The 21,344-nt window shown below is 39.5% G+C and overlaps 1 non-coding gene across 1 annotated transcript; it reads right to left on the reverse strand.

The window, feature by feature from the left end:
- Positions 1–14,503: 14,503 nt before the first annotated feature.
- LOC130964995 (small nucleolar RNA R71) lies at positions 14,504–14,611 on the reverse strand. Its single transcript, XR_009081056.1, has one exon. It is a non-coding gene; the product is annotated as a small nucleolar RNA R71 (small nucleolar RNA).
- Positions 14,612–21,344: the final 6,733 nt, after the last annotated feature.

Raw genomic sequence — 21,344 nt, forward strand, 5'->3', positions numbered from 1 at the left:
TATTTTAAAAAAATATATACACATTTTTTTATTTTTAAAGTGTTTATCATTTTGAAAAAAGAATTTGTTATAAAATATACTTATATTTTGTGAAAAAAATTAACTTGTTACAAACATTATTTAATTTGTAACAAATTAATTTTTTGTTACAAAACAATTAGAGTTTTTGAAACAAAAAGTTGTTTTGTTACAAAACAATTGGAATTTTTGAAACGAAAATAAAAATTGTTACAAAATGTTTTGATTTTTTGCAACTTGTTTTTTTTTTTGTTACAAAATATTACAATATTTTGTAACAAAACACTATATCGTTACAAAAACTAACATAATTTGTAACAAAATAAAACAGATTGTTACAAAATATTATCATGTTTTGTAACAACTTGTAATGTTGTTACAAAACATTATTCTTTTGCAACAATAAAAAATTGTTATTACAAAATACTATTTTTTTTGTAACAATTTTAAATTTCATACAATTTTTTTGTTACAAATGTTTCATTTTCTTGTACTGTTAACAACATCCATGTCAAGTCGCAGAAACCTCAAACCACCCTCAATTTCCATTCCAGGCTATCACCAGTAGAAATCGGAGATGATTGGATACCCAATGTCTTTCAGTAGGTCACTAATGAAGAAGTCATTCAGAGTATCCACGTTAACTCTCCACACCTCAGTAATTTCACCTTCTGCATAACACAACTTGCCATCCGACCCCCTTTTAAGTCTACCTCTATGGTGTATTACTAACGTGATATGCGTCGTTGTAGCCATTTCTGTCAATAACAAAAAATTTCATATCTTCTAATATTACCCAACGCCTAAATGATTGAATCATCAAAAATTGAATGAACCATCAATAAACATAATCAGTTTATAACAATTTTTTTCAACATTAAGACATGAATAAAACATCAAAAAATGAACAGTCCATATCAATACGCCTACTATTGTATATGCTCGTTTATGTTTAAGAACACATGAGTAAGCAACTCAGCAATTCACTAAACAAAACATGGTATGCACTGCTACAAATTTCACCAAAAATATGATTAAGAGCTAAAATCTGCACAAATTAACCAAACAAATTCACCAATTTGGTGTTCAACAAGGACATTCAACTAGCGCATAATCAAAGTATAATCACAATCATCATCAAGAAGTTCAGAAAACTGCATACTTGTGAATTAAAATGCCTAATGAAAACAAAACTTAAGCCCTATGTTGATCAGACATAAGGTTTAAATCAAAGACCCCATTCAGGCGATATATCGAGCATGTGGTGTGCAGCCAATTCAGACAGCATGTTTAGTCTGATGTAGGCATCAAACAACCCAAAAAATTCAGCCACAGCAAACACATTCAATCCAAAACACAGAAATCATCTAACTTAACCTAACTAGATCACTAAAACAGAATGAAAAAGCAATAAAAATAAAGAAAAGAAAGACAGGGAAGCAGGGGAAGGGAATGGAACATGCGTTGATGAGAGGGAAGGACGAAGAAAGTGGGCGAGGAGGAGGAGTGGTGGTCGCAGCGGCACAAATGTTTGCCGTCGTTGGTTGCTCACCGGACTGGAAGATGCGTAGCAGGGGCTGTTCGTGCAGAGACAAGGTGACTTCGCGCAAAGGAGGGAGGAAATGGGAAAATGGAGTAGAAAAGGGAAGAAGGACTGGGCGATGCTGGTCGTTGATAAACCACTATTTTATGGTTTATATTGTGTTTAATTGAGTGGTTTTATCAAGCTTTTCATCAATTTATTCATATGATTTACATGTATTTACAATTCCTTCCTAAAAATATTCTATGATTGAAAACATACTTCCTAAAGACCTTTTAGATGTATATTTTTATTTTTCCTTTGTACCATTCGATGCCGTGATTTGTGTGTTAAGTGTTTCAGGCTTCATAGGGCAGAAATGGCTTAGAGAATGAAGAGGAAGCGTGCAAAAATGGAAGGAACACAAGGAATTGAGGAGATGACCAGCGAGAAGTCATGCGGTCGCATGGCTCACGTGACCACGCAAAATGGAAGAAATCAGAGTGACGCGTTCGCGTACCTGACGCGACCGCATGGACTGGAAGCTGCACGAACGACACGAATGCGTGCACGACGTGCACGCGTGATACAAAAAATGCTGAGTGACGTGATCGCGTGGATGACGCGGTCGCGTGACGTGCGCGATCTGCAGAATTACAAAAGTCGCTGGCAGAGATTCTAAGCCGCATTTCAACCCAGTTTTTGGCCCAGAAACACAGATTAAAGTCAGGGAACATGCAGAGACTCAGAGAACACTTCATACAACAACGATTCATTCATTACTCACAATTTTAGGTTTTAGATGTAGTTTTTAGAGAGAGAGGTTCTCTCCTCTCTCTTAGGATTTAGGATTAGGATTTCTATTAGGATTAGGATTGTTTCTTCATACCAGGTTCAATAATTTATGTTTCTCTTCTATTTTTGTTTACTCTGAAGCTTTTAGTTGTATTTGATTTATGTTGCCCAATTGGCTTATGAACTTTTTCATGTTAGAATTGAGTCAATTGACATCTCCATTCAATATAATTTGAGGTATTCTAGACTCATGATTGATTTTTCTTATTTTTAATTTAGATTATTTACTATTGGCTTTGGTTAGGTAATTGGTAACACTTGAGTTGTCAAACTCAGTAGTGATTGAAATGGGCAGATTCTAATTGATCTAGATCGCTATAAAGCTAGTCCTCCCACAGGGATTGACTAGGACTTGAGGATCAAGCTAATTAGTCTACTTGACCTTCCTTTGTTCAATAAAGGATAACTAAGTGGGATTAAAACCCAATTCTCATCACATCTGATAAGGGTAACTAGGATAGGAATTCCAATTCTAATACCTTCCCAAGAGTTTATTTTATCATTACTATTTTATTTTTCTTATCATTTAACATACTTGTTCCTTACTTTCAAAACCCCCAATTTACAAGACTCATAACCAATAATAAGAACATACCTCCCTGCAATTCCTTGAGAAGACGACCCGAGATTTGAATACTTCGGTTATCAATTTTATCAGGGGTTTGTTACTTGTGACAACCAAAACGTTTGTAAGAAATAACTTTTATTGGTTTAGAAGCTATACTTGCAACGGGAATTTATTCTGAATTCTAGACCACGCAAAAGTTCTCTCTTCAAAATGGCACCGTTGCTGGGGAATTGCAAACGTGTGCCTTATTATTGGTTATTGTAAATATTTTTCTTTTACTTGTTTCTTTGTTTTTGTTTTCCCTTATTATTTCTGATAGCTACAATGAATTCTCACCCCTCTCGCTTTGAGTTTGGTTTTAATTTTGTTGAAAGGAATGGAAGCTATAACAGGACTATGCATCACGGTCAAAGTAATCGAAGATGGATGGAGCCAAGAGGATATGATCAACCCTTTAGGCAACAACACCTTTCTAGATATCACAGACAAGGACCGTTCTACAATGCATGCCAAACTAATAGATATGGTGGACCCCCTTGTAGCTACCAACAAGTCCCACCCTATGCTCAGAGACCATCCTCTCAACATAGCTTCGAACTACCATACTCACAAACTTCTTTTTGCCATTCGCCACCATATGATCCTTATCCGCCCCAACGCCAATCCAATTATTCCCAAGAACCACCACTCCCTTATGCTCCATGTCCATATCAATCAGGCCAAGAATCACAGGTTCGCTTCAAAGAATCAGTAGACCATTTTCATACAACCCTTCATCAACTACAGCAAGCAATAAATCAATTATCTTCCAGACGTTCAGACACTCAACAAACTTCCATGGCTTCATACAGAGAATCCAATGAAGAACGTAGCATGAAGGAAACACTAGAAACTCCAGTGGACAGTATAGAGCATAACTTCATACTAGAACGAGTAGAGGAAGCTGTCACTATAGAAAAAGAAGAATTAGTTGAAGATTTAGGAGATGCCGAACCTCCGCCAGAATCCAGAGTTGTGGAGAATTCCGTCGAAGATGTTACAATTGATGCTAAGGAGGATAGTGCACAACCCCCAAGGCAGGTATCCTATGAGGAATCGGATGGAGTAACCCAAGACACATGTTTCCTTGATGATGATAATCACAAGTTGAGTTCTCTTAGTGATGAACTTGCATCCGCAAGTGAATTCTTTGAGATAGAAGAATCTTCCCCAAGTGAATACGAAGATGATGCAGATGTAGATTTTTCTCAACCTCTTAATTATGACTCGAGTGATGAGGAAGATATCGAAGACTTTGATCAAGACATGGTTGAATTTGAAGAAGTTTGCAAAGAAGTGTTGGAATTCACTGAAGACCACAAGGGAGTAGAGCTTGCAGAACCACAGAAAACACCTATCCCGAGACCATTACCACCGAACACAAATTTCAAGTGGGTAAAATTCTTGACCTTTATCTTTAATTTTCCACTTGAATATGGTTTGCTTGAGACAGATGGCCAGCTTAGAGCTCTCTGCGGCTTTAAGAGCAGAAGGGAGATGACTCACACTCAGAGCTGGTATGCGAGATTCAAAGAGGTTCCGCACTTCAATTTGAGGTGCAAGAATTGGTGTCAAGCTCAATTGAAAGGATCTCAAAAGTTGTTTGGTCACTACAGTGAGGATTCGGATTACCTATCACCCGGCTGGAAAAATGTAGATCAAGACAAAGACGGGTATAGAAGAAAAGTTTGGGATCCTGTAGTCTGTTCTGACATTCAACACCCCGGGAACCTTGAAGCCTGTTTGAACTCACCTAAGGGCTTTACATGCCTCGTTTGGGACCCCGGAGGCTGTTGGAATTCCAAACACTGGTGGAGATTTCTGGAAGAATTCAAGCATAAGCCACCATAGTAGGAAGCTCATCAAATGTCCAACTTAAGAACTTTAACTAAAAGTGCTAGGTGGGAGACAACCCACCATGGTATGATCGTTCCCTTTCCATTTTGCTTTGTTTTTGAATTTTGTTTGAACCTGGAATTTCTGCATAACGTTCATTGCATTTTGCATTCTTCATACTGCATAAAAAAAACACGCACGAGACGCGTAAGCGTCGCTGACGCGTTCGCGTCACAAGTGCGTTGGGAAGAAAATAAGATTGAACAGAGAGTCACGCGAGAATGTGGTTGGAGGCGTGCCTTTGGCACAAATTGGTCCACGCGGCCGCGTCGATGACGCGTCCGTGTCATGTGGGAAAAACGCCTCCCACGCGTCCGCGTCACCCACGCGAACGCGTGTTCTGTAAATCGACGTATAAGGGTGTATGGCCGAAAGTTGAGCTGGAATTGGGCTGGACTCATGCTAGCAGCACAAGTCCTACCACGCGAACGCGTGCCCCACGCATTCGCGTCATTTTTAAAAAATGGCCATTCACGCGATCGCGTCCCCCACGCGACCGCGTCACCCAAAGATTTGGCAATATGAATTTCAAATAGAGAGTTGCGCGACCGTGAGGCTGCCCTCGGGCTAATGGCACAAATCGATCCACGCGACCGCGTAGATGACGCGTCCGCATCATTTCATAGAAGCTCTATCTGCGCGAACGCGTCACTCACGCGTCCGCGTCGACTGCGCCGCACAACTTATCTTAATCTACCAAAATATCTTATCTTTTTCTTCCCCAAATCCTACTTTTTCTTTTCCTTTCTTATTTCTTTCTTCCCGCTTCCTCCTTCTTCCTTCTTTTTTCTTCCTTCTTTCTCCTTTCTTTTTTTAATTTCATGCATTTTTATGTTGGTGTTGGCGCTTTATTTGGATTTTACTTTATTATAACTGAGCTTGTGGATATTATAAGGATTGGTTTGACAATTGACATTTTAAATTTGGATCTCATATATATTTGGATTTATTACTTTCATTCCTCTTTTAACTCACAATACTTGTAATCCACCTGTATTTGAGATTATCATTCACAATTTTCATCATACAAGTGCTCTTTAATCCAACTTATTTTCACAATTGATGCTTGACCTATGCTTCTCATGCCTTTGCCTACATGCTTTTACACATCTTGCATCTAATTGTTTTAATATGCCTTGCTATATTTTCATTGATGTTCTAATTGCATGTAGTCGCGACCATGTATTTAAGACATTATCCCTTACCTTGGCATTGATTATCACTTGGACCTTCATCCTCCCGGTTCTAGCTATTTGAATTACATGTCCCTTTCCTTTCTCTCTTTTTCAGGATGGCCACCAAAAAGGGTAACGAGAAAGCCTCTAACAAGCCACCGGCAAAGAGCGGAACAACAGAGCACTAGCCAAGGAACCACAACCCCCATCCACCTACACATCTTAGCATGCACCGAGGACGGTGCAATCTTTAAGTGTGGGGAGGTCGATACCGATCTCCGTGGGTTAGTCACCTTCTTCTCAACACCAATTTTTGTTTTTCATTGTTGCATTTGCATATTTGTTTGATTTTGTGCATATATTACCATTACTTGGTTGAAGTAATATTTTCTTTTTCAAGAAACTTTTTATAGTATTTCACTAATTTAAATTAAAAACTTTTTGAAAAACTTGTTTGAAGAAATATTATATTGGAACATGATTTAGAGCTCGAACACAGAAAATCAGGGAGATTTTGAGCCTACCTGATTGGTTGCATTTTACCAACCAATATTTTATTTTTGGTGTGTGTTTTTCTCTCTAAAATTGTGATTTTTGTCTTGCTTAATTCTATATTTCCATTATTTGATGTATGCATGCACTTGTATGATTGAGGCCTTGTTTCACTGAGCTTACAAACTCATATAGCCTTACCTTTCATTATCCTTTGCAAACCAATGTTAAGCCTATTTTACCCCTTTGTTCCTTACTTTAGCTCATCACTAACTCTAAGCGGAAAACAATAATGTCCTTAATTTGAATCCTTGATTAGTTTAGACTAGTGAAAGTGCTCATGAATTAAGTGTGGGGAAAAGTGGGTTGGAAACGTTTGGTTTGGGAATTGAGTATGTTAGACTTTCTGTGAAAATGCGAAAAATGTTAAGAACATGTTTATGCATTCAATACCTTAATCATATGCATTGAAAAAAAAATTATTAAGAAAAGAAAAATATAAAAAAAGAGCAGAAAAATAAAAAGGGGACAAAATGCCCCAAAGTAAATGGTGATAGCAATGCACATGTATTGTACTCAAAACTTGGAATGCAAAAATATGTAGTAAACGTAGTTAATGGGTTGTTATTGATTCTATATTATGATTACATGGATTGTCCTAAGTTAGGTGGAATGTTTAAGTTAATTAAGGATTCAGATTTTAGTCCACTTGACCAAATACAATCCTACCTTGACCCTAACCCCATTACAACCCTTTAAAGACCTCTTGATATGTGTATCTGTGCATTAATTTTTCTTGATTGTTAGATGAAGAGCAAGCTATAGAAAGCAAGATTAGTAGAGAATTGAGAGAATTGACCCTAGACACTTGAGAGTTAGAATGATATACACTACCAGTAAGGGTTCAGTGCTTAATTCTATGTTCCCTGCTTTCATGAGCTATCTTCTTCTTGCAAGTTATTTGTATTGCATTTTTATGATTTGAATTAGTGAAATCCAGTTCATATTTGTTCTTGAAAGATTTATTTACCTTTTCACCAAGTAGGTAGAATCATTTTAGGATGTAGTTGCATTCACATTCATAGGTTGCATTACATGAGTCCTGCTTTTCCTTACTCATTTATTTTGTCTCCTTGAGCTTAGCATGAGGACATGCTAATGTTTAAGTGTGGAGAGGTTGATAAACCACTATTTTATGGTTTATATTGTGTTTAATTGAGTGGTTTTATCAAGCTTTTCATCCACTTATTCATATGATTTGCATGTATTTACAATTCCTTCCTAAAAATATTCTATGATTGAAAACTTGCTTCCTAAAGACCTTTTAGTTGTATATTTTTATTTTTCCTTTGTACCATTCGATGCCGTGATTTGTGTGTTAAGTGTTTCAGGCTTCATAAGGCAGGAATGGCTTAGAGAATGAAAAGGTGGTGCACGAAATTGCAATCACACTTTTGCAATCCCGCACAACTAACCAGCAAGTGCACTGGGTCGTCCAAGTAATACCTTACGTAAGTAAGGGTCGATCCCACGGAGATTGTCGGCTTGAAGCAAGCTATGGTTATCTTGTAACTCTTAGTCAGGATATCAAAAATTATCAGGATTGATTGTGAAAAGCAAAAGAACATGAAATAAGTACTTGTTTTGCAGTAATGGAGAATAGGTTGAGGTTTTGGAGATGCTCTGTCTTCTGAACCTCTGCTTTCCTACTGTCTTCTTCTTCAAACACGCAAGGCTCCTTCCATGGCAAGCTGTATGTAGGGTTTCACCGTTGTCAATGGCTACCTCCCATCCTCTCAGTGGAAATGTTCAACGCACCCTGTCACGGCATGGCTATCCAGCTGTCGGTTCTCGATCATGTCGGAATAGAATCCAGTGATTCTTTTGTGTCTGTCACTAACGCCCCACAATCGCGAGTTTGAAGCTCGTCACAGTCATTCAATCATTGAATCCTACTCAGAATACCACAGACAAGGTTTAGACCTTCTGGATTCTCTTGAATGCCGCCATCAATTCTAGCTTATACCACGAAGATTCTGATTAAGGAATCCAAGAGATATCTACTCAATCTAAGGTAGAACGGAGGTGGTTGTCAGGCATGCGTTCATAGTTGAGAATATGATGAGTGTCACGGATCATCACATTCATCCGGGTTAAGAACAAGTGATATCTTAGAACGGAAGCAAGCATGATTGAATAAGAAACAGTAGTAATTGCATTAATCCATCAAGACACAGCAGAGCTCCTCACCCCCAACCATGGGGTTTAGAGACTCATGCCGTGGAAGGTACACAAAGAAACGTGTAAAGTGTCATGAGGTACAGATACAATGTCAAAAGATCCTATTAATAGTGAACTAGTAACCGAGGGTTTACAGAATTGAGTAAATGACAAAAAAATCCACTTCCGGGCCCACTTGGTGTGTGCTTGGGCTGAGCATTGAAGCATTTTCGTGTAGAGACTCTTTCTGGAGTTAAACGCCAGCTTTTATGCCAGTTTGGGCGTTTAACTCCAATTTGCATGCCAGTTCCGGCGTTAAACTCTGGAAATTCTGAAGCTGATTTGTAACGCCGGTTTGGGCCATCAAATTTCGGGCAAAGTATGGACTATTATACATTTCTGGAAAGCCCAGGATGTCTACTTTCCAACGCCGTTAAGAGCGCGCCAATTGGGCTTCTGTAACTCCAGAAAATCCACTTCGAGTGCAGGGAGGTCAGAATCCAACAGCATCTGCAGTCCTTTTCAGCCTCTAAATCAGATTTTTGCTCAGGACCCTCAATTTCAGCCAGAAAATACCTGAAATCACAGAAAAACACACAAACTCATAGTAAAGTCCAGAAAAGTGAATTTTAATTAAAAACTACTAAAAATATACTAAAAACTAACTAAATCATACTAAAAACATACTAAAAACAATGCCAAAAAGCGTATAAATTATCCGCTCATCACAACAGCAAACTTAAATTGTTGCTTGTCCCCAAGCAACTGAAAATCAAAATAGAATAAAAAGAAGAGAATATACTATAGACTCCAAAATATCAAAGAAACTTAGTTCCAATTAGATGAGCGGGACTAGTAGCTTTTTGCTTCCGAACAGTTTTGGCATCTCGCTTTATCCTTTGAGGTTCAGAATGATTGGCATCTATAGGAACTCAGAATTCAGATAGTGTTATTGATTCTCCTAGTTAGGTATGATGATTCTTGAACACAGCTACTTTATGAGTCTTGGCCATGGCCCAAAGCACTTTGTCTTCCAGTATTACCACCGGATACATACATGCCACAGACACATGATTGGGTGAACCTTTTCAGATTGTGACTCAGCTTTGCTAGAGTCCCCAATTAGAGGTGTCCAGGGTTCTTAAGCACACTCTTTTGCCTTGGATCATAACTTTGTTTCTACCCTTGCCTTTTGGTTTAAAGGGCTATTAGCTTTTTCTGCTTGCTTTTTCTTTTTCTCTTCTATTTTTTCGTTTTTTTTATTCACTGCTTTTTCTTGCTTCAAGAATCAATTTGATGATTTTTCAGATCCTCAATAACAGTTCTCCTTTTCCATCATTCTTTCAAGAGCCAACAATTTTAACATTCTTAAAACAACAAATTCAAAAGACATATGCACTGTTCAAGCATTCATTCAGAAAACAAAAAGTATTGTCACCACATCAAACTAATTCAACTAGTTTCAGAGATGAATTCAAAATCCTGTACTTCTTGTTCTTTTGTGATTAAAGCATTTTTCATTTAAGAGAGGTGATGGATTCATAGGACATTCATAGCTTTAAGGCATAGACACTAAGATACTAATGATCATGTAATAAGACACAAACATAGATAAACATAAGCATAAAAATTCGAAAAATAGAAAATAAAGAACAAGGAGATTAAAGAACGGGTCCACCTTAGTGATGGCGGCTTGTTCTTCCTCTTGAAGATCTTATGGAGTGCTTGAGCTCCTCAATGTCTCTTCCTTGCCTTTGTTGCTCCTCTCTCATGATTCTATGATCTTCTTTAATTTCATGGAGGAGGATGAAATGTTCTTGGTGCTCCACCCTTAGTTGTCCCATGTTGGAACTCAATTCTCCTAGGGAGGTGTTGATTTGCTCCCAATAGTTTTGTGGAGGAAAGTGCATCCCTTGAGATGAATCTCTCCATCTCCCATGGCTCTGAGGTGGAAGCTTTTGCCTTCCCTTTCCTCTTTCTAGAGGTTTCTCCGGCCTTAGGTGCCAAAAATGGTTATGGAGAAACAAAAAGCAATGCTTTTACCACACCAAACTTAGAAGTTTTGCTCGTCCTCGAGCAAAAGAAGAAAGAAGAGAGAGAGTGGTGGGGTAGGTGGGGATCCTGTGGGGTCCACAGATCCTGAGGTGTCAAGGATAATTCATCCCTGCACCAAGTGGCGAGCAAAAATGCTCCTACTACTGATGAGCGGATAATTTGTACGCTTTTTGGCATTGTTTTTAGTATGTTTTTAGTATGATCTAGTTAGTTTTTAGTATATTTTTATTAGTTTTTAGTTAAAATTCACTTTTCTGGACTTTACTATGAGTTTGTGTGTTTTTCTGTGATTTCAGGTATTTTCTGGCTGAAATTGAGGGACCTGAGCAAAAATCTGATTCAGAGACTGAAAAGGACTGCAGATACTGTTGGATTCTGACCTCCCTGCACTCGAAGTGGATTTTCTGGAGCTACAGAAGCCCAATTGGCGCGCTCTCAACGGCGTTGAAAAGTAGACATCCTGGGCTTTCCAGCAATATATGATAGTCCATATTTTGCCCAAGATTTGATGGCCCAAACTGGCGTTCAAAGTCACCCTCAGAATTCCCAGCGTTAAACGCCGGAACTGGCACCAAAGTGGGAGTTAAACGCCCAAACTGGCACAAAAGCTGGCGTTTAACTCCAAGAAGAGTTTCTACACAAAAATGCTTCATTGCTCAGCCCAAGCACACACCAAGTGGGCCCGGAAGTGGATTTTTATGTCATTTACTCATCTCTGTAAACCTTAGGCTACTAGTTCTCTATAAGTAGGACCTTTTACTATTGTATTTTCATCTTCTGATCTTTGGAATCTTCTGATCTTTGGAATCTTCTGATCTTTAGATCTTTTGATCACTTTGGGAGGCTGGCCATTCGGCCATGCCTAGACCTTGTTCTTATGTATTTTCAACGGTGGAGTTTCTACACACCATAGATTAAGGTGTGGAGCTCTGCTGTACCTCGAGTATTAATGCAATTACTATTGTTCTTCTATTCAATTCCGCTTGTTCTTATTCCAAGATATTCATTTGCACTCAAGAACTTGATGAATGTGATGATTATGTGACACTTATCATCATTCTCACTTATGAACAAGTGACTGACAACCACTCTGTTCTACAAGCAACAAGGCTCTAATGTTTATCTCTTGGATTCTTTAACCGGAATCTTCGTGGTATAGGCAAGAACTGATGGCGGCATTCAAGAGAATCCGGAAGGTCTAACCTTGTCTGTGGTATTCTGAGTAGGATTCAATGATTGAATGACTGTGACGTGCTTCAAACTCCTGAGGGCGGGGCGTTAGTGACAGACGCAAAAGAATCACTGGATTCTATTCCGGCCTGATCGAGAACCGACAGATGGATAGCCGTGCCGTGACAGGGTGCGTTGAACATTTCCACTGAGAGGATGGGAGGTAGCCACTGACAACGGTGAAACCCTTGCATAAGCTTGCCATGGAAAGGAGTAAGAAGGATTGGATGAAGACAGTAGGAAAGCAGAGAGACGGAAGGGACAAGCATCTTCATACGCTTATCTGAAGCTCTCACCAATGATATACATAAGTATCTCTATCTTTATCTTTATGTTTTATTCATATATCATCTATACCCATTTGAGTCTGCCTGACTAAGATTTACAAGGTGACCATAGCTTGCTTCATACCAACAATCTCCGTGGGATCGACCCTTACTCGTGTAAGGTTTATTACTTGGACGACCCAGTGCACTTGCTGGTTAGTTGTGCAGAGTTGTGATAGAGAGTTGAGATTGCAATGAGCGTACCATGTTGATGGCGCCATTGATGATCACAATTTCGTGCACCAAGTTTTTGGCGCCGTTGCCGGGGATTGTTTGAGTATGGACAACTGACGGTTCATCTTGTTGCTTAGATTAGGTATTTTTTTCAGAGTTCTTAAGAATGAATTCTAGTGTTTCAAGGTGATGTTCTTATCATCACCAAAGCTGATTGATCCTCATCAATTTAGCTCTTGAATGCAATATCCTGCTGAAGCTTGGCTAGCCATGTCTAATTCCTTTAGACTGAAGCTTTAGACTAACATTGCATGATTCCTGGAATTCTCATTAAGAATTTTGATACCTTTATTTTCTTTTTCCACTTAATTTTCGAAAAAGCACAAAAAAATTTACAAAATCATAAAAACCAAAAATATTTTATGTTTCTTGTTTGAGTCCAGTGTCTAATTTTAAGTTTGGTGTCTTGCATGCATTGTTTATTTGATCTTGGTTCTATTTTCAAGTCAATAGTACAGGGAACTGAAGATTCAGTACATGCAGTAGAGGGATTATACAGAAAAAGCTGGGCGTTCAAAACGCCCAGTGAAGAAGGACAGACTGGCGTTTAAACGCCAGCCAGGGTGCCTGGTTGGGCGTTTAACGCCCAAAAAGGTAGAGCATTGGGCGTTAAACGCCAGAATGTGCACCATTCTGGGTGTTTAACGCCAGGATGGCACAAGAGAGAGGATTTTATTTTCAAATCAATTTTTTTCAAGTTTTCAAAGTTTTTCACAATCAAATCTTTTTCAAATCAAATCTTTTCAATCAAATGTTTTCAAAATCAATTTCTTTCCTTTTTCAAAGATACTTGCTAACAATTAATGATTTGATTGAACATTTCAAGTATGTTGCCTTTTCTGTTGAGAGATGTTTAATGTTTGAATCATATCTTTTCTTGTTAGGCAAGTCATTAATTTTTAAAATCAAATCTTTTTAAAATTGTTTTCAAATCATATCTTTTCAATCATATCTCTTTAAAACCATAACTTTTCAATCATATCTTTTTAATCACATCTTTTTCAAAATAGTTTTCAATCATATCTTTTTAACTTCTAATTTCAAAATCTTTTTCAAAAATTACTTGATTTCTTTCCCACTCTTGGTTTTCGAAAATCAATTAAAGTTTTTCAAAATGTTTTTAAAATCTTTTTAACTTAATTTTCGAAATTTCTTCCCCTCTTCTCACATCCTTCTATTTATGGAGTATCACTCCTCCTCAATGCACAATTCAAACTCTGTCTCACTAAGTTCGAATTCTTCTACCTCTTTCTTCTATTTTTCTTTTCCTCTGACACCTCAAAGAATCTCTATACTATGACATAGAGGATTCTATATTTTCTTGTTCTCTTCTCTTTCATATGAGCAGAAACAAAGACAAAGGCATTCTTGTTGAAGCTGACCCTGAACCTGAAAGGACCTTGAAGCGAAAGCTAAGAGAAGCTAAGGCACAACTCTCTGTAGAGGACCTAACAGAAATCTTCAAAGAAGAAGAACCCATGGCAGCCGAAAACAACAACAATGCAAGGAAGGTGCTGTGTGACTTTACTGCACCTACTCCCGACTTCTATGGGAGAAGCATCTCTATCCCTGCTATTGGAGCAAACAACTTTGAGCTTAAGCCTCAATTATTTCTCTAATGCAACAGAATTGCAAGTTCCATGGACTTCCATTGGAAGATCCTCATCAGTTCTTAGCTGAATTCTTGCAAATCTGTGACATTGTCAAGACTAATGGGGTTGACCCTGAGGTCTACAGACTTATGCTATTCCCTTTTGCTGTAAGAGACAGAGCTAGAATATGGTTGGACTTACAACCTAAAGACAGCCTGAACTCTTGGGAAAAGCTAGTCAATGCCTTCTTGGCAAAGTTCTTTCCACCTCAAAAATTGAGTAAGCTTAGAGTGGAAGTCCAAACCTTCAGACAGAAGGAAGGTGAATCCCTCTATGAAGCTTGGGAAAGATACAAACAATTGATCAGAAAATGTCCTTCTGACATGCTTTCTGAATGGAGCATCATAGGTATTTTCTATGATGGTCTATCTGAACTGTCCAAGATGTCTTTGGATAGCTCTGCTGGAGGATCTCTTCATCTGAAGAAGACGCCTACAGAAGCTCAAGAACTAATTGAAATGGTTGCAAACAACCAATTCATGTACACTTCTGAAAGGAATCCTGTGAACAATGGGACTAATCAGAAGAAAGGAGTTCTTGAGATTGATACTCTGAATGCCATATTGGCTCAGAATAAAATATTGACTCAACAAGTCAATTTGATTTCTCAAAGTCTGTCTGGAATGCAAAATGCACCAAGCAGTACTAAGGATGCTTCATCTGAAGAAGAAGCCTATGATCCTGAGAACCCTTCAACGGAAGAGGTGAATTACCTAGGAGAACCCTATGGAAACACCTATAATTCTTCATGGAGAAATCATCCAAATTTCTCATGGAAGGATCAACAGAGACCTCAACAAGGTTTCAACAACAATAATGGTGGAAGAAACAGGTTTAGCAATGGCAAGCCTTTTCCATCATCTTCTCAGCAACAGACAGAGAATTCTAAGCAGAACCCATCTGACTTAGCAACCATGGTCTCTGATATAATCAAAACCACTCAAAGTTTCATGACTGAAACAAGGTCCTCCATTAGGAATTTGGAGGCACAAGTGGGACAGCTGAGTAAGAAAATTACTGAACTCCCTCATAGTACTCTTCCAAGCAATACAGAAGAAAATCCAAAAGGAGAGTGCAAGGCCATCAACATGGCCGAATTTGGAGAGGAAGGAGAGGAAGTGAACGCCACTGAGGAAGACCTCAATGGGCGTGCACTGACCTCCAATGAGTTCCCTAATGAGGAACCATGGGAATTTGAGGCTCAAAATGAGACCATAGAGATTCCATTGGACTTACTTCTGCCTTTCATGAGCTCTGATGAGTATTCTTCCTCTGAAGAGGATGAGTATGTCACTAAAGAGCAAGTTGCTAAATACCTTGGAGCAATCATGAAGCTAAATGACAAGTTATTTGGCAATGAGACTTGGGAGGATGAATCTCCTTTGCTCACCAAAGAACTAGATGACTTGTCTAGGCAGAAATTACCTCAAAAGAGACAAGATCCTGGGAAGTTTTCAATACCTTGTACCATAGGCACCATGACCTTCAAGAAGGTTCTGTGTGACTTAGGGTCAAGTGTAAACCTCATGCCTCTCTCTGTAATAGAGAAGCTAGGGATCTCTGAGGTACAAGCTGCAAGAATCTCACTAGAGATGGCAGACAACTGAAGAAAACAAGCTTATGGACTTGTAGAGGATGTTCTGGTAAAAGTTGAAGACCATTACATCCCTACTGATTTCATAGTCCTAGAGACTGGGAAGTGCATGGATGAATCCATCATCCTTGGCAGACCCTTCCTAGCCACAGCAAAGGCTGTGATTGATGTTGACAGAGGTGAACTGATCATTCAAGTGAATGAAGAATCCTTTGTGTTTAAGGCTCAAGGATATCCCTCTGTCACCATGGAGAGGAAGCATGAAGAGCTTCTCTCAAAACAGAGTCAAACAGAGCCCCCACAGTCAAACTCTAAGTTTGGTGTTGGGAGGCCACAACCAAACTCTAAGTTTGGTGTTGAACCCCCACATTCAAACTCTAAGTTTGGTGTTGGGAGGTTCCAACATTGCTCTGAGTATCTGTGAGGCTCCATGAGAGCCCTCTGTCAAGCTACTGACATTAAAGAAGCGCTTGTTGGGAGGCAACCCAATGTTATATTTTATCTATTTCCCTTTGTTGTTTTATGTTTTTTGTTGGTTGATGATCATAAGAAGTCACAAAATCAATTGAAAAAGCAAAAACAGAATGAAAAACAGGAAGAAAAATAGCACACCCTGGAGGAAGAACCTACTGGCGTTTAAACGCCAGTAAGGCTAGCAGGTGGGCGTTTAACGCCCAGTCTGGCACCATTCTGGGCGTTTAACGCCAGAAAGGGGCACCAGACTGGCGTTAAACGCCAGGAAAGGGCAAGAATCTGGCGTTAAACGCCAGAAATGGGCACCAGCCCGGCGTTTAACGCCAGAATTGGCTCAAAACGCATTTTTGCATGCCATTTGGTGCAGGGATGACTTTTCCTTGACACCTCAGGATCTGTAGACCCCACAGGATCCCCACCTACCCCACCACTCTCTCTCTTCTTCACCCATTCACCAATCACCTCAACACCTCTTCCCCAAAAACCCTTTACCTATCAAATCCCATCTTTCTCTTCACCACTCACATCCATCCTTCATAAAAACCCCACCTACCTCACCCTTCAAATCAAACCACTTTCCCTCCCAAACCCACCCATACATGACCGAACCATGAGCCCCCCTCTCCTATATAAACCCTTCTTCACCCCTTCATTTTCACACAACCTAAACACCACTTCTTCCCCTCTTTGGCCGAACACAAAGCCATTCCCTTCCTCCTCATTTCTTCTTCTTCTACTCTCTTCTTTCTTCTTTTGCTCGAGGATGAGCAAACCCTTTAAGTTTGGTGTGGTAAAAGCGTTGCTTTTCGTTTTTCCATAACCATTTATGGCATCCAAGGCCGGAGAAACCTCTAGAAAGAGGAAAGGGAAGGCAAAAGCTTCCACCTCCGAGTCATGGGAGATGGAGAGATTCATCTCAAGGGTGCATTAAGACCACTTCTATGAAGTTGTGGCCTTGAAGAAGGTGATCCCCGAGGTCCCTTTTTCACTCAAAAAGAGTGAATATCCGGAGATCCGACATGAGATTCGAAGAAGAGGTTGGGAAGTTCTCACCAACCCCATTCAACAAGTCGGAATCTTAATGGTTCAAGAGTTCTATGCCAATGCATGGATCACCAAGAACCATGATCAAAGTGTGAACCCGGATCCAAAGAATTGGCTTACAATGGTTCGGGGGAAATACTTGGATTTTAGTCCGGAAAATGTAAGGTTGGCATTCAACTTGCCCATGATGCAAGGAGATGAACACCCTTACACAAGAAGGGTCAACTTTGATCAAAGGTTGGACCAAGCCCTCACTGACATTTGTGAAGAGGGCGCCCAATGGAAGAGAGATTCAAGAGGGAAGCCGGTTCAATTAAGAAGGCATGACCTCAAGCCCGTGGCTAGAGGATGGTTGGAGTTTATCCAACGCTCAATCAATCCCACTAGAAACCGGTCCGAAGTTACTCTAGACCGGGCCATCATGATCCATAGAATCATGATTGGAGAAGAAGTGGAAGTTCATGAGGTTATAGCCCAAGAACTCTATAAGGTGGCGGACAAGTCCTCTACCTTGGCAAGGTTAGCCTTTCCTCATCTTATTTGTCACCTCTGTTATTCAGTTGGAGTTGACATAGAAGGAGACATCCTCATTGATGAGAACAAGCCCATCACTAAGAAAAGGATGGAGCAAACAAGAGACCCATCTCATCATGAAATTCCTGAGATGCCTCAAGGGATGCACTTTCCTCCACAAGACTATTGGGAGCAACTGAACACCTCCCTAGGAGAATTGAGTTCCAACATGAGACAACTAAGGGTGGAGCACCAAGAACATTCCATCCTCCTCCATGAAATTAGAGAAGATCAAAGAATCATGAGAGAGGAGCAACAAAGACAAGGAAGAGACATTGAGGAGCTCAAACACTCCATAAGACCTTCAAGAGGAAGAACAAGCCGCCATCACTAAGGTGGACCCGTTCTTTAATCTCCTTGTTCTTTATTTTCTTGTTTTTCGAATTTTCATGCTTATGTTATCCATGTTTGTGTCTTATGATCATTAGTGTCTTAGTGTCTATGCCTTAAAGTTATGAATGTCCTATGAATCCATCACCTTTCTTAAGAAAAAATGTTCTTAATTGAAAAAGAGAAGAATTGCATGAATTTTGAATTTTATAACAGATTAATTATTTTGATGTGGTGGCAACACTTTTGTTTTCTGAATGTATGCTTAAACAGTGCATATGTCTTTTGAATTTGTGGTTCATGAATGTTGGCTCTTGAAAGAATGATGAAAAAGGAGACATGTTACTGAGGATCTGAAAAATCATAAAAATGATTCTTGAAGCAAGAAAAAGCAGTGAATACAAAAAAAAAAGGGAGAAAAAAAGGGAGAAAAGAAAACGAAAAAAAAGAGGAAAGAGAAAAAGAAAGAAAAAGAAAGAAATAAAGTTGTGATCCAAGGCAAAAAGAGTGTGCTTAAGAACCCTGGACACCTCTAATTGGGGACTCTAGCAAAGTTGAGTCACAATCTGAAAAGGTTCACCCAATTATGTGTCTGTGGCATGTATGTATCCGGTGGTAATACTGGAAGACAGAGTGCTTTGGGCCACGACCAAGACTCATAAAGTAGCTGTGTTCAAGAATCATCATACTTAACTAGGAGAATCAATAACACTATCTGGATTCTGAGTTCCTAAAGAAGCCAATCATTCTGAATTTCAAAGGATAAAGTGAGATGCCAAAACTATTCAGAGGCAAAAAGCTAAAAGCCCCATTCATCTAATTAATACTGATCTTCATAGATATTTTTGGAGTTCATTGCATATTCTCTTCTTTTTATCTTATTTGATTTTCAGTTGCTTGAGGACAAGCAACAATTTAAGTTTGGTGTTGTGATGAGCGGATAATTTGTACGCTTTTTGGCATTATTTTTAGTATGTTTTTAGTATGATCTAGTTAGTTTTTAGTATATTTTTATTAGTTTTTAGTTAAAATTCACTTTTCTGGACTTTACTATGAGTTTGTGTGTTTTTCTGTGATTTCAGGTATTTTCTGGCTGAAATTGAGGGACCTGAGCAAAAATCTGATTCAGAGACTGAAAAGGACTGCAGATGCTGTTGGATTCTGACCTCCCTGCACTCGAAGTGGATTTTCTGGAGCTACAGAAGCCCAATTGGCGCGCTCTCAACGGCGTTGAAAAGTAGACATCCTGGGCTTTCCAGCAATATGATAGTCCATACTTTGCCCAAGATTTGATGGCCCAAACTGGCGTTCAAAGTCACCCTCAGAATTCCCAGCGTTAAACGCCGGAAATGGCACCAAAGTGGGAGTTAAACGCCCAAACTGGCACAAAAGCTGGCGTTTAACTCCAAGAAGAGTTCTACACAAAATGCTTCATTGCTCAGCCCAAGCACACACCAAGTGGGCCGGAAGTGGATTTTTATGTCATTTACTCATCTTTGTAAACCTTAGGCTACTAGTTCTCTATAAGTAGGACCTTTTACTATTGTATTTCATCTTCTGATCTTTGGAATCTTCTGATCTTTGGAATCTTCTGATCTTTAGATCTTTTGATCACTTTGGGAGGCTGGCCATTCGGCCATGCCTAGACCTTGTTCTTATGTATTTCAACGGTGGAGTTTTCACACATAGATTAAGGTGTGGAGCTCTGCTGTACCTCGAGTATTAATGCAATTACTATCTTCTATCAATTCCGCTTGTTCTTATTCCAAGATATTCATTTGCACTCAAGAACTTGATGAATGTGATGATTATGTGACACTTATCATCATTCTCACTTATGAACAAGTGACTGACAACCACTCTGTTCTACAAGCAACAAGGCTCTAATGTTTATCTCTTGGATTCTTTAACCGGAATCGTGGTATAGGCAAGAACTGATGGCGACATTCAAGAGAATCCGGAAGGTCTAACCTTGTCTGTGGTATTCTGAGTAGGATTCAATGATTGAATGACTGTGACGTGCTTCAAACTCCTGAGGGCGGGGCGTTAGTGACAGACGCAAAAGAATCACTGGATTCTATTCCGGCCTGATCGAGAACCGACAGATGGATAGCCGTGCCGTGACAGGGTGCGTTGAACATTTTCCACTGAGAGGATGGGAGGTAGCCACTGACAACGGTGAAACCCTTGCATAAGCTTGCCATGGAAAGGAGTAAGAAGGATTGGATGAAGACAGTAGGAAAGCAGAGAGACGGAAGGGACAAGCATCTTCATACGCTTATCTGAAGCTCTCACCAATGATATACATAAGTATCTCTATCTTTATCTTTATGTTTTATTCATATATCATCTATACCTATTTGAGTCTGCCTGACTAAGATTTACAAGGTGACCATAGCTTGCTTCATACCAACAATCTCCGTGGGATCGACCCTTACTCGCGTAAGGTTTATTACTTGGACGACCCAGTGCACTTGCTGGTTAGTTGTGCGGAGTTGTGATAGAGAGTTGAGATTGCAATGAGCGTACCATGTTGATGGCGCCATTGATGATCACAATTTCGTGCACCAACTACCAATCCTGGCGTTAAACGCTGGGCTGGTGCCCATTTCTGGCATTTAACGCCAGCTTGGTGCCCATTCCTGGCGTTTAACGCCAGTCTGGTGCCCCTTTCTGGCGTTAAACCCCCAGAATGGTGCCAGACTGGGCGTTAAACGCCCATTTGCTGCCCTTACTGGCGTTTAAACACCAGCAAGGTTTTCCTCCAGGGTGTGCTGTTTTTCTTTCTGTTTTTCATTCTATTTCTGCTTTTTCAATTGAATTTGTGACTTCCCATGATCATCAACCTATAGAAAACATAAAATAACAAAGGAAAATAATAAATATAACATTGGGTTGCCTCCCAACAAGCGCTTTTTTAATGTCAGTAGCTTGACAGTGGGCTCTCATGGAGCCTCACAGATGTTCAGAGCAATGTTGGAACCTCCCAACACCAAACTTAGAGTTTGAATGTGGGGGTTCAACACCAAACTTAGAAGTTGGTGGTG

Source organism: Arachis stenosperma, chromosome 2, assembly GCF_014773155.1.
Source record: "Arachis stenosperma cultivar V10309 chromosome 2, arast.V10309.gnm1.PFL2, whole genome shotgun sequence".
Lineage (NCBI taxonomy): Eukaryota > Viridiplantae > Streptophyta > Magnoliopsida > Fabales > Fabaceae > Arachis > Arachis stenosperma.